Here is a 12,198-nt window from a genome sequence, read left to right as displayed (position 1 = left end):
ATGACACCCACATTGTGGACAGTATGTTCACCAGCAGGAGAGCTGGCTGATGAAAACAGCAAGATGTGTTCAGATAGGTAAGGACACAGGAGGTTCAAGCCAAGGAGAGAGCGCCGTGGATGACAACTCTGGGGACACAGTAGGGGGTGGCTGTGAGGGTGATTGCTTCTTGGCAATTAGAATAGTGGGATGCTGGGGACCACACAAGCCACTCAGGAAAATAAGCAACATTCTTCATGCCCATGGGCTAAAAGAAATTAGATAACCTGCTAAGAATCAGACAGTGGGATAAAATGAATTTAATAAACTTCCCTGAACTTTCTGTGCCCTTTTATTAGGAGATTTTATGAAACCTTTCATAGTAAGGCTCTTGAAATTCCAGGGTCATGGACTCTTTTGTGAAAAAGCTTTAGATATTCTCTGTAAGAATGAAAAATGAATTAAAGCAAAAAAATTGTGTGTGGCTGGGCAGGATTTTTTCCCCTCTCGGCTTCCCTTGCTCTCATACCTTCTTTTCTTCTACTTTGTCGTTGATAAGAGGGAGAAGAAAAAGACCTTTTTAGGCACCAATTACTGGTTGTGAATATTAGGAGCGGAAAGTTTGGGGGTAGAAATTCCGCTCTGAGAAGTAGGAAGCCTCTTTCTGAGAAGTAAAATGAACCAATACAGGGTTGGAAACAAGGACGGAGTCCACGTCAGGGGGAAGAGGAGAGAGAGACATGAACTAGATTGTGTGGGGTTTGGTGGGCGCCTCAGTGGAGGATATAAGGAGTTATACTCAAAGAGTAGGAGTGATGACCTCATAGTAAGGCCTTCTGGAAATAGACTGTACCTTTACACTCATCAGACATTGTAGCCATAACCAAGGGCAGGTTTCACCTCTTCACTTATCTCAGTTGCTTGTGAGCCTTCATCTTCTGCAGCAGCTGGGATCAATCTTGCCCTGACCAGGGCTGCTGGTCACAGTTGCACAGGCTGTTCACTGAGCAAGGCTCTAGGCAGAGGGAACAGTGAAGACTAAAACTCTGCCTGTGCTGGGCTGGCCAGGCCCTGAGCACCCAGAGCAGGCGCCATTTTCTGAGTCTCACAAAGATGCCACAGGCTAGCAGGGCTGTCCCACCTGCCTAAGGCTCTGCTCTGTCTGTTCTCCTGCCTCCTCCTCTTCCTTTACCACCAGGGGCCGTGGCAGAGAACCGTGCTTGTAAGTCTCTGGAGTATCACGCAGGCTGGTGACACTGGTCAGGGCCATCTCTTCTCTTCCCTCTTACACATGGCCTTGGCCTTCTCAGAGTAAGTAGATTAGACTAAGGTTGAAAAAGCAAAATCACTATGTGACAAGTGTGCTTCTCCTACCAACAGGCAGAAAGGAGAAAAGAGACCAGACAGAACACCGCAGCCTCCCTCCTGCCCGCAGCCCAGCCTGGAGCTAGAGAACAGCTGTGAAAAAGAACAGCCCTGAAATGGTACCTGAGCAACAGCCGCAGAGCTCAAACCACAGGAGGGCCCTGCCTTCTCCCACAGCTGTGGGGTGATCCGACTTGGCCGGGTTCCAGATCGCACACCTGCTGTGGCCCGGGCTCCAGGAGCCCCCACGCTCCTTCCGGCTTCACTTCTTCCCCTCTGCCTCGCTTGGAAAGTGTGGGAAATGGAAGTTTTCCCCCATGTGCAAGCCCAGCTGGGCCTTCCAGCTTCAGGGACTGGGCCCAGAACTTGGCTGGGACCATAGGAGCCTGGTGCTCCAGGAACCTTCACTTTAAGAGATGTGGGGGCAGCACAACTCCCCCTGGATCCCTGCAGGGTCCCAGCTGAGCCAGAGGATGAAACTGACATTAGAATAACTGGAGAAAAGCTACCCCTTTATTTCATACAAGCTTCACATGGCACGAGGGTCCTCCTAAGGAAATGAGGACTCCAGATAAGCAGTTAGAGTCAGTTACTCATATCTTAGGTTGGACAGAGTAGTAAGCCACGAGGAAGGAACTACATGATGCGGGGAGGCTTAAAAGATAAGAGTTATTTTAACACGGTCTGTGCAGACTATGCTTGGTCTCTACTCTCCTCCTTGAGGATAAGGAGGCTGCATTTCCCCATGGGAATTTCATCTCCTGCTTTTCAGAAACAGCACAAAGGTCAGAGTGTTCTTCCCACACCTGCTGCTTTCCAAGTGCCTTTACCTTAAACGGTTAAGGTGCCAGGATGGCATCTTTGGGGTGGCATATTTTTAACTCCCTTAGAGGCCACAGTTGTCATGATCTTTTTTTTTTTTGAGACAGAGACTCAAGCTGTCCCCCTGGGTAGAGTGCTGTGGCATCACAGCTCACAGCACCTCCAACTCCTGGGCTCAAGCGAGTCTCCTGCCTCAGCCTCCCAAGTAGCTGGGATGACAGGCGCACGCCACAACACCTGGCTATTTTTTTTTTTTTGGTTGCAGTCATCGTTGTTGTTTGGCAGGCTGGCCTGGATTTGAACCCACCACCTTAGGTGTACGTGGCTGGTGCCTTAGCCACTTGAGCCACAGGTGCTGAGCCAGTTGTCATGATCTTAATGGTGACCATTTATGAGGCCCTAACATGTGCTGGGCATGGTAATAAACTCTTTCTAGTCAATGTTTAATTCTCACAACCAACCTCCCGAGGTATTATTGTCTCTGTTTCATAGATGAGAAGACCAAGACTCAGAAATATTATGAAGCTTGCTCGGGTCACTCACTCCCACCAACTCCATCAACCCATCAGAATTATCTTCTCTGTCCTCTTCAGTTACGGTCACGTGTCATAACTATATTGCAGCCTTTCTTCCGTGGAAAGGCCTCTGGGAGTCCATTTCTAAGATTCTCACTCTGGGACAGGTCATTTTATAGGAATAGAGAGTGGCAGATAGTCATTGTTAGAGGAGACACAGAAAGAAAGGAATGTCTGGTTCAAGGTCCATGAGACTGAGCTAGACGGGTGGGGGAGGGAGTAAGGGGTGACTGGTTTCCCAAACAAGTCTTAATCCTATTATAGCCCCCAGAAAGTGGCTTAGGCATTTTGTCAGGAGCACTGGGTTTCTTCCCAGAAGGAAGTTGTGAATTATATCATGCATGAAATGGGTCTGCCCCAGACCAGGCCTGGGACTGTTTCTCTTTTCAATGCTGTCAGTGAACATCGCATTCTATTGCTTGTTAAAGGATTATTGCAATTCAATGATGTAATGGTGATAACACATGATTGTGATGTCACCCAATCACCTGGGGACAGAGAAAGTCGGCATCATCTATATGACAGGCCTACAACATACTTGATGAACGCGTGAACTTTCCTAAAGAGAGAAGAGGTGAGAGAATTGGATCAACGCTGCTCAAAGTGCCGTCTGCCAACCCCAGGCGTGTCTGTAAACTGTTTCTAGACTGTGGTAAGGTAAGGAAAGAAAAGGAACTTTTTATCTGAGGAATATACCCCCCCTGTAAATTATTAGGCCCAGAGAGGCATTAAAATGAGATTGTAGTCACCTCTAATCATGGTGAAGCCACTAGCTTATTAGACTGAGTTGCACCAACTAGTTATAAATTAAATGAATAATGCCATGTCAGGACACCACAATCATACCCTACAGTTCAACCGTGCGTAGCCAATCAATAAATAACCAATGCGATTTCCGTAAACCTGTGAGAATTCCTCAAAAACAACTTTTGTCATGGCCCCTCCCCCGATTCATTCTTTTTTCTTTGAAAACTTATCTCTTCTTTGTTCTTGGGAGAACTCCCTGGAGTCCTCAACCTTGGCCCAAATAAACTATCTTAACTGTGCCCCAGTTTCCATCTTTAAGCTGACAAAAGTAAGCATAGAAATTAAAAGTATGACAGATGTTAAAAGTTTGACAGCAATTATTAGATTCAATGTCTGTTTAATCTACTAATAAAAACTCAGATTTGCATTTTAATATGTCCTTGGGGTTTTTTTCCCCCCTATGAACTCTTTGGCTTTTTTTTCATCTCAGAATTCATTGTGGTGTTCTTCAATGACTGGAAACTTTTAAAATAAAAGATCCTACATCACACCAGAAAGTCCCTGACCCTTTGGTAGGGATGGAGTTCTTTGGCCTATGAGAAGTTCCATTTCTAAGAAATGTCCTGGTGGAGAAAGGAACAGTGAGTCCCAGCTACACAAACCCTCAGCCAGTCAAACCTAGGAACAGCCCCACCTAAGATGATTTGCTTTTTTTCGGGGGAGGGGAGGGAAATTAGAGGTGTCCCCTCGGGGTTCCTCATCTACAGCTTCTTAGAGCTTGGAGAGCTTGGTGGCCTGGAGACTCAGCACTCACGAGCTCTCCTCCCTACCCCACCCGCAAACTTCAGAACGAACCAGGGAGAATCAGAGACGTTAGCATCAAAGCAGAGCCAAATCCGAGGCTCTGTGTTGTGGCAGGACGGGGGTTTTCTCCCCCCCCTTTGCCCCCACCTTTCCTTCCTCCCCCCCGCCCCTCCCAGCCCTTCCTGGGAGGAAGTCTGGTAAGATGGAGGAAAGTGACTGGGTCAGCCTGACACTCAGCAGCTCTGTTGGGACAGGTGTCTAGGGTGCCCAGAGGAGGGGGGCTTGATTTCACAGCTGTTTCACCCCAGATAATCTGAAAGGCTTGAGCCTCCTCTAGAGACAAATGGGGTCTGAGGCAGCCGCCCCTCCAACTCAGAGCCCAGCCCTGTGGGAAGGGCAGAGAAGGTAGAAAAAGATAGAGTGGCCGGGCCAGCGTGAGAAGGAGCAGAAAGGCCCAGACAGAGAAGGGCGTCACTCTGGAATGGGGTGGTCTCTACAGGCCCTCCCAGTTTCTGCAACCGAGGAGTCAGGGTGTACAGCCCAGACTGTGGAACCATCACTGGAAGCATGGTAGTCAAGACGGGGCTTGGGCTGGGAGCCAGGTTGCCTGGATTGAATCTCAATTCTGCCAGATGCTGGTGTCAGACTGTGAGCAAGTTCCCTCATCTGTAAAATGGGGATAATAGTGCTTCTATCTTGGGCACTAACAAGAAGTAAGTAAATTAATATATGTGAAGGATACAGTATTGGATATGTCTGTGGCTAGTCCTATGGCAAGGCTACACACACACATATGCACACGCACATCTGTGCACAAGCACAAGAACACACATACACTTTCCAGTAGGAAGTTCAATGGAGGCCCCTAGATACAATTAGCAAATGTGGTTACAGGTTCTTTGGCAAAATCTGGGCTAGCTGCCACACTGCCACTACACAAAACAGTGTAGGAGTATGTATACCCATTAACACGCTGACATCCAAAGCTGTTCACAATATAATAAGTGAAAAAAGCAGATTGCAAATCAGATTGCACCATATGATCTTACTTTTGTAAAAATACACACATATGTGGATAAGAGAAAATCTGGAAGGTTAGAGACAAAAATTATGTAGCAGTGGCTATCAGAGTGATTTTTATCATCATTTTACTGCTTTGCTGCTTTTTCTAATCTTTTCAACAATAAGCATGTAATACTTGTGTAATTTTTTGAGGACAGATCTATAATGGGAAAACAACTGTACAGAGAATCTCTTCCGTTTATGATTCCTTTAATCTGTGCCAGCCAGGTTGGATTGTAGGTTTTCTTTCAGCAAATGAAAGGTGGAGATGGAGGTGGAAGAAAGAGAATCCAGGGGCGCCCCAGGCTACATTGTTCAGGGCTCGCCGCTGGGCGGTTGAGCTTGTAACTAACAAGCGTGGTAACGCCGCTGGCTGCCTGGCTAGCTGGCCTGTGCCTTCCTGCCTGCCTCTCTGCTCTTGCTGCCTTCCCAGGCTGCCTTTGCCTCTGACATTTTCATTTGTTTTTTTTAAGCACCTGCAAACTTTCCCAACATTTTAAGCAAAAAGTGGAGCTTGTAAATGTCCATCATTAAAACCTGAAACAAACAGGCACAATCCAAAGCTCCAGGGTAGAGGCTGGAGGCTGAAGGCTGCAGGGGGAGGCAGGGACACCTGGGAGCTGAGGCCCTCTAGTCCTGGCTCTGCCTGATGCCATCTGTGTGTCCCTGGGCAAGTAGGAGAGTCACCGTGTTCTGCTGTAAAGTGATGGGCTTGAGCTAAATGCTCCTTGAAGTCTCATCCAACTTCAAAAAACGTTAGTCTAGGAACTAACAGAAAAGCAGAAGAAAATGTCCTGCCATGTTGATTTGGATTTTAGACTCAATGAAAATACCCACACTAAGAGGAGAAAAGAAAGTTCATACTGATTTGTATGCAGTTTGCCAGAGAACAAAACCAAATATGGTTTGGAGCCTGGACTTAGGGATAATCTCCTTCTTTCAGACTTTTCCATTTGCCAGACAGAGATAGAATCGAGATCTGCCCACCCACCAAATGAGCACTGAGCAGACAACCACATGGTAATGGAGCTAATAAAAAACACAGACGTTCTGGCTTGGCGCGTGTGGCTCAAGTGGCTAAAGGCGCCAGCCACATACACCTAAGGTGGCGGGTTCGAATCCCCAGCCCGGGCCCGCCAAACAACAATAATGGCTGCAACCAAAAAATAGCCGGGCGTTGTGGCGAGCGCCTGTGGTCCCAGCTACTTGGGAGGCTGAGGCAGGAGACTCGCTTGAGCCCAGGAGTTGGAGATTGCTGTGAGCAGTGAAGCCATGGCACTCTACCCCGGGGGACAGCTTGAGGCTCTGTCTCCAAAAAAAAAAACAACAAAAAAAAACACAGACGTTCTGTCTTATACTAAGGATGCTAATAGTGACGGCCACGACTTGGGACCAGACCTCCTTTCTGGTCAGTAACTATGTGTATGTGGCCTGGACAGGTCAGGTAACCCCCGGGACCTCAGCTCTCCCTCTCCCATCCTGAGCCTCCCATGAAACCATAGTGGGTTGGGAAAAGGGAAGTTTGGAGCAAGAGACGTAAGCACAATCCTGATTCTGCCCAGCATGAATTATGCACACATCAATGCATTTTTAGCCTTCCTAAACTTTAGCTTCCTGTCTTGCAAAATGAACCGAATAATAATCACCCACAGCACTGTTATAATGTTACAGAAGACAGTGTACTTAAAGTGCTTTCTAAACTATGAAGTGCTGACCAAATACTGGCAATAATTATCAGACAAGGAACATGGAATCAACCTATGTGTCCATCAGCAGGTGAGTGGATAAATGTGGTGTGTATCATGGGATAACACTCAGCTGTGAAAAAGTGTGAAATCACGTTCGCAGCTCACAGCAACCTCAAACTCTTATGCTTAAGCAAATCTCTTGCCTCAGCCTCTCAAGTAGCTGGGCCTACAGGGGCCTGCCACAATGCTTGGCTAGTTTTTTGTTATACTCATTGTTGTTTGGCAGGACCGGGCCGGGTTCAAACAACCCAGTTGCATGTGGTTGATGCCCTAGCCGCTGAGCTACAGATGCCGAGCTGGTTGCCTCCTTTGTAAATTGTATCCTTGCCTGTTTCAAGGGTAAAGGTTCCAGACGCAGGTGGCAGCACCTTCCTGTGTTCTTTTGGGAGGCTGGCTGTAAATGACATCCCAGGGCACCCACAGCTGGGCTCTAGCAAGCTGTAACCTTGCACAGCTGCAGATTCTTGGAATCACTCTGCAGGGCCCAGAGGGCGAGCTCTTGACTCTACTTTGAGTCCTATCTAGGCCCTGAGTTCTCGTCATTTCCTTCCTTCTTTCCAGAATTCGTTAGAAACCACTTGTATAAGCCCCAACACCCCTGCTTCTATGAATCACATCAGTTTTCTGTCCTCAGCTATTCGCCAGTCAATCCCTGAAAGTGCCCCAATCCAGTCATTCCTAGCCAGCAACCACATGGCTGCAAGTCCCCAGGAAAGGCAGTCACTTCTGGAGTAGTCTGGGCAACGTGGAACGCTGCTCACTGTGCAAAGTGTGGGTGACCCTCCTGGAGTGGCAGGGAAAAACTCATGCCGCCTTCTTTTTCAGAGGGGTTATTTGTGATAAAAGTAAGTTGCTGAACCAATCTGTCATCATCATCCAGGCCTCTCCTCAATTAGGCCTCCCTTTCCTGCCAAATACTGAACTGTCTCTTTTCTGCTAATTTATTTTCTACATAGTACTGATTGTTCATCCACACTGATCTTATTTCTTTATATAATTATTATCCACACACCTGTCCTGAACTAGGATCTGAACTCCACGAAAGCAGGAACTTTGGCTATCTCCCAGTTTGGTATTAGGAATACCAGGGTGCAATGGGAGAGCTGGAAATACAAGTGAATAATTAGAGAACAATGTGGCAAGTCCAGCAATGGAAATACGATCTCTGCTAGTCAACGAGGCCTGTAGTCCCTGAATCAACCCACAGAGAACCCGAAGGCCTTAGTACTTGCTGAATGGATGAACAGGTGCATGGAGATCTGTTTCCACGTGCAATAAGGAATTGAGCCCTGTTGATCCCTTTGGCAAGACACTGTGCAAAGAAACAGTACTACAAATTATAAAGGACAGGAAACATGGCTTGAAAACAAAACACACAAAAGGTGAGCAAGTAGAAACCCAAGTTCCTCTCTACTTACAAAGTGTAGAAAAAAGAACAACAGGCTCGGTGCCCATAGCTCAGTGGTTATGATACCGGATTTTTGATACTGAATTTCCAGGCTTTTGGTCTTGGTGGTTCGAAGAATGAAGCGATGGACCACAGGATGGGTTTTATTCAATAGGTGTAAGTGTTACAGCTCTCACAACAAGCCAAACCTCCTTGTAGAGTAGGATTAGCAGTAAGATAGGTTTTATAATATGAGTGTTACAGCTCTTATAAAGGAGCAAACCTCCTTGTAAGTGTTTACAGCTCTTATAAAGGAGCAAACCTCCTTACGAGTGTTTACAGCTCTTACAAAGGGGAGAACCCCCTTGTGAATATTTACAGCTTTTATAAAGGGGCAAATCTCATAGAGCAGGATACAAGTGTTACAGAGCCAAACCTCTTTGCTCTTCTCCTGAGATCTGCCCAAGTCTGTGCTCAGGGTCTCTGGCTTATATAGGGGCAGTTGTCCAATGAGCTTTTGGGTCTTGAAAATAGACTAAACATGAGTAGGTTTTTGAAAACAGACCAATCAGGGATGCACTGGAGGAATTGCCAGAAGTCCACGTGAGGAGACAGCACGGCGCCAGTGTCTTTCCCCACACGTGTTCCGTTCTTTTGGCTACTGGAGCCTCCGCTGGGGGAGGGAAGCTCCCCCTTTTGCTCCAGCCTGCTGGTTTTTGTGCCAGCTGCCACCAAGGCAGAGTCTGCAGGTTCTCTAGCGCCACTCTACTGGAGCCTTTGGTGGGAGAGGGAAGTTCCCATCCACTTGCTCCAACCTGCCGGTTCCTCTGCTGGCTGCTGCCACCAAGACAGAGGTGGCAGGTCCCCAAGCCCCGCTCGGCTGAGCTGGCTGGGGCACCACTTTTCCGGTATCAGTTAGGGCACCGACCACATGCACTCGGGCTGGTGGGTTCAAACCTGGCCTGGGCCTGCTAAACAAACAAACAAAAAGCAGCCAGGTGTTGTGGCCGGCACCTGTAGTCCCAGCTACTCCAGAGGCTGAGGCAAGAGAATCACTTGAGCCTAAGAGTTTGAGGTTGTTGTGAGCTGTGACACCACCATACTCCACTGAGGGCAACATAGTGAGACTCTATCTCAAAAAAAAAGAAAAAGAAAGAAGTACAACAAAAAGAAAGAAAAGGAAGGCAGTCTGGGTCAGCCACCAACTCGTAGGGCTTTGGGCAAGCCAGTTAATGGTCTCAAGGCCTTTATCCATGAAACAGCTCTGAAGTGTGTATCTGACAATTGGACGGTACTGCTGCCATTTATTGTGCCAGATATAGAATAGACTTTACCTGTATCAGCTTCTCTAATGCTCACTATGCTATGATAGTTTCTCGATTTGATGGATGAGGAAACTCACACACAGAGAGGTTAGTTAATTTACACAAGGCTGGAGAGTTGGTGAGTACAGAGCTGGGATTCAAGTCCAGGCAATTGGACTGTAGAATTCGAACTTTTATGACATTTATTTATTTATTTAAAGACAGAATCTCACTTTGTTGCCCTTGATAGAGTGCCATGGTGTCACAGCTCACAGCAACCTCAAACTCTGGGGCCCAAGCGATTCTCCTGCCTCAGCCTCCCAAGTAGCTGGGACTACAGGTGCCTGCCACAACGCCCGGCTATTTGTTGTTGTTGCAGTTGTCTTTGTTGTTTAGCAGGCCTGGGCCAGGCTCAAACCCATCAGCCTCAGTGTATGTGGCCAGCGCCCTCCCCACTGAGTGACAGGCACTGTCACTTTTATGACTTTTAAAATTAATTATATTGTACACATAAAGTTCATGTGCGATTTTAAATTGCACACAAATTTTATGGCCACCCTGTATAGTGTATATATATATTTTTAGCATACTCACCAATAAACCTAGTTATGTTTTTTATATTTGTTTGTTTGTTTGTTTTGTTAGAGACTGGGTCTTGTTATGTTGCCCAGACTGGTCTTGAACTCCTGACCTTAAGCCATCCTTCTGCTTTGGCCTCCCAAAGTGCTGGGATTACTAGTGTGAACCACCATACCCCATATGAATATTTTTAAGGAATAAATAATAGAAAAAAAAATTAAATAACCACTCGAGTACCGACTTCCCAAACTTAAGGAGTAGAACACTAACCTAACCCTGTGACACCCTTGGTGACACCACTCCATCTCATTCTCCTTCTTCCCCAGAAGAGGAAATCACTACTCATGTAAAGGCCTTGTTAATGATTTCTGTGCTTAAAACACTTTTTTAACCCCAAATATTATGTCGTTAAGTTTGGCTTACACTTGAACTTCATATAAATGTCATCATCCTGCATACAGGTGCATGATTTTGCTACTTGCTTTTGTCCCTGAACATAGTCTGTGCTATCCATATTGATATGTATTGATGTGTATATCTATAATGCAGGCGTCCTCTGGCCTGCCAGGTGTTTTTGCCGCCGCTGCCTGTCCTGCTTAGCAGCCGACTTGTCCCGAGGCCTGCAGTCCGACCCGCCAATGGTCTGAGGGAGAGTGAACTGGCCCCCTGCTTAAAAAGTTTGAGGACCCTTGCTATAGTGTATTCATTTTTTCACTGCTGTGTGTATTCTATGTATGAATACACCAAACTTTATTTAGCCATTCTCTGTTGATGACACAGGGTTGTTTTTGCTGTTCCTGACAATACTGCTAAGAACATAAACTCAAGCATGTCTCCCAGGAAATCTATGCAAAGGTACTGGGCATGAAATTTCTGGGTTAAGGGAATAGGATATTCTGCACTACTAAGTAAGGCCAAAATTTTATACCAGTCTACACAGTCATGAGCAGCATATGAGTTCCTATTACTTTTTCTATCCTACGTAGGCATCCTGGCCAATGCTTGATATTGTCACATTTAAAATTTTTTTGCCAATATAGTAGTTTAAAAATATCGCATTAGTAGATCATTCATTTCCCTGAGTACAAGTGAAATTAAGTACTTTTTCTAGCATTTGTTGGTCATGTATATTTCTTCTGGGAAATGTCCATTTTATTTTTATGTATTTATTTATTTATTTATTTTTTGAGACCGAGCCTCAAGCTGTCCCCCTGGGTAGAGTGCTGTGGCATCACAGCTCACAGCAACCTCCAACTCCTGGGCTCAAGCGAGTCTCCTGCCTCAGCCTCCCAAGTAGCTGGGACCACAGGTGCCTGCCACAACGCTCGGCTATTTTTTGGTTGCAGCCATCATTGTTGTTTTGGTGGGCCCGGACTGGATTCGAACCCGCCACCTTAGGTGTATTTGGCTGGCGCCTTAGCCACTTGAGCCACAGGCACCTAGCCAAAATGTCCATCTTAAAATCAGACTGTGTTTCTTGTTGATTCAAGATCACTCTGTATATTATGGATAATTGTAGAGCTTCTTAAATATAAAGAAGTGTCATTAAAGGCCAGGCACAGTGGCTCACACCTGTAATCCTAACACTTGGGGGGCAAGGTGGGTGGATTTGCCTGAGCTCACAGGTTCAAGACCAGCCTGAGCAAGAGCGAGACCCCATCTCTAAAATATAGCCAGGCCTTGTGGCAGGTGTCTGTAGTGGCAGCTACATGGGAGGCTGAGGCAAGAGAATTGCTTAAGCCCAAGAGTTTGAGGTTGCTATAAGCCATGACTCCACAGCACTCTACCAAGGGCGATAAAGTAATACTCTGTCTCAAAAAAAAAAA

This window comes from Otolemur garnettii, unplaced genomic scaffold, assembly GCF_000181295.1.
Source record: "Otolemur garnettii isolate 467f Iridium unplaced genomic scaffold, OtoGar3 scaffold00181, whole genome shotgun sequence".
In the NCBI taxonomy this organism is placed as follows: Eukaryota; Metazoa; Chordata; class Mammalia; order Primates; family Galagidae; genus Otolemur; species Otolemur garnettii.
Note: the sequence above shows the minus strand (reverse complement) of the source record.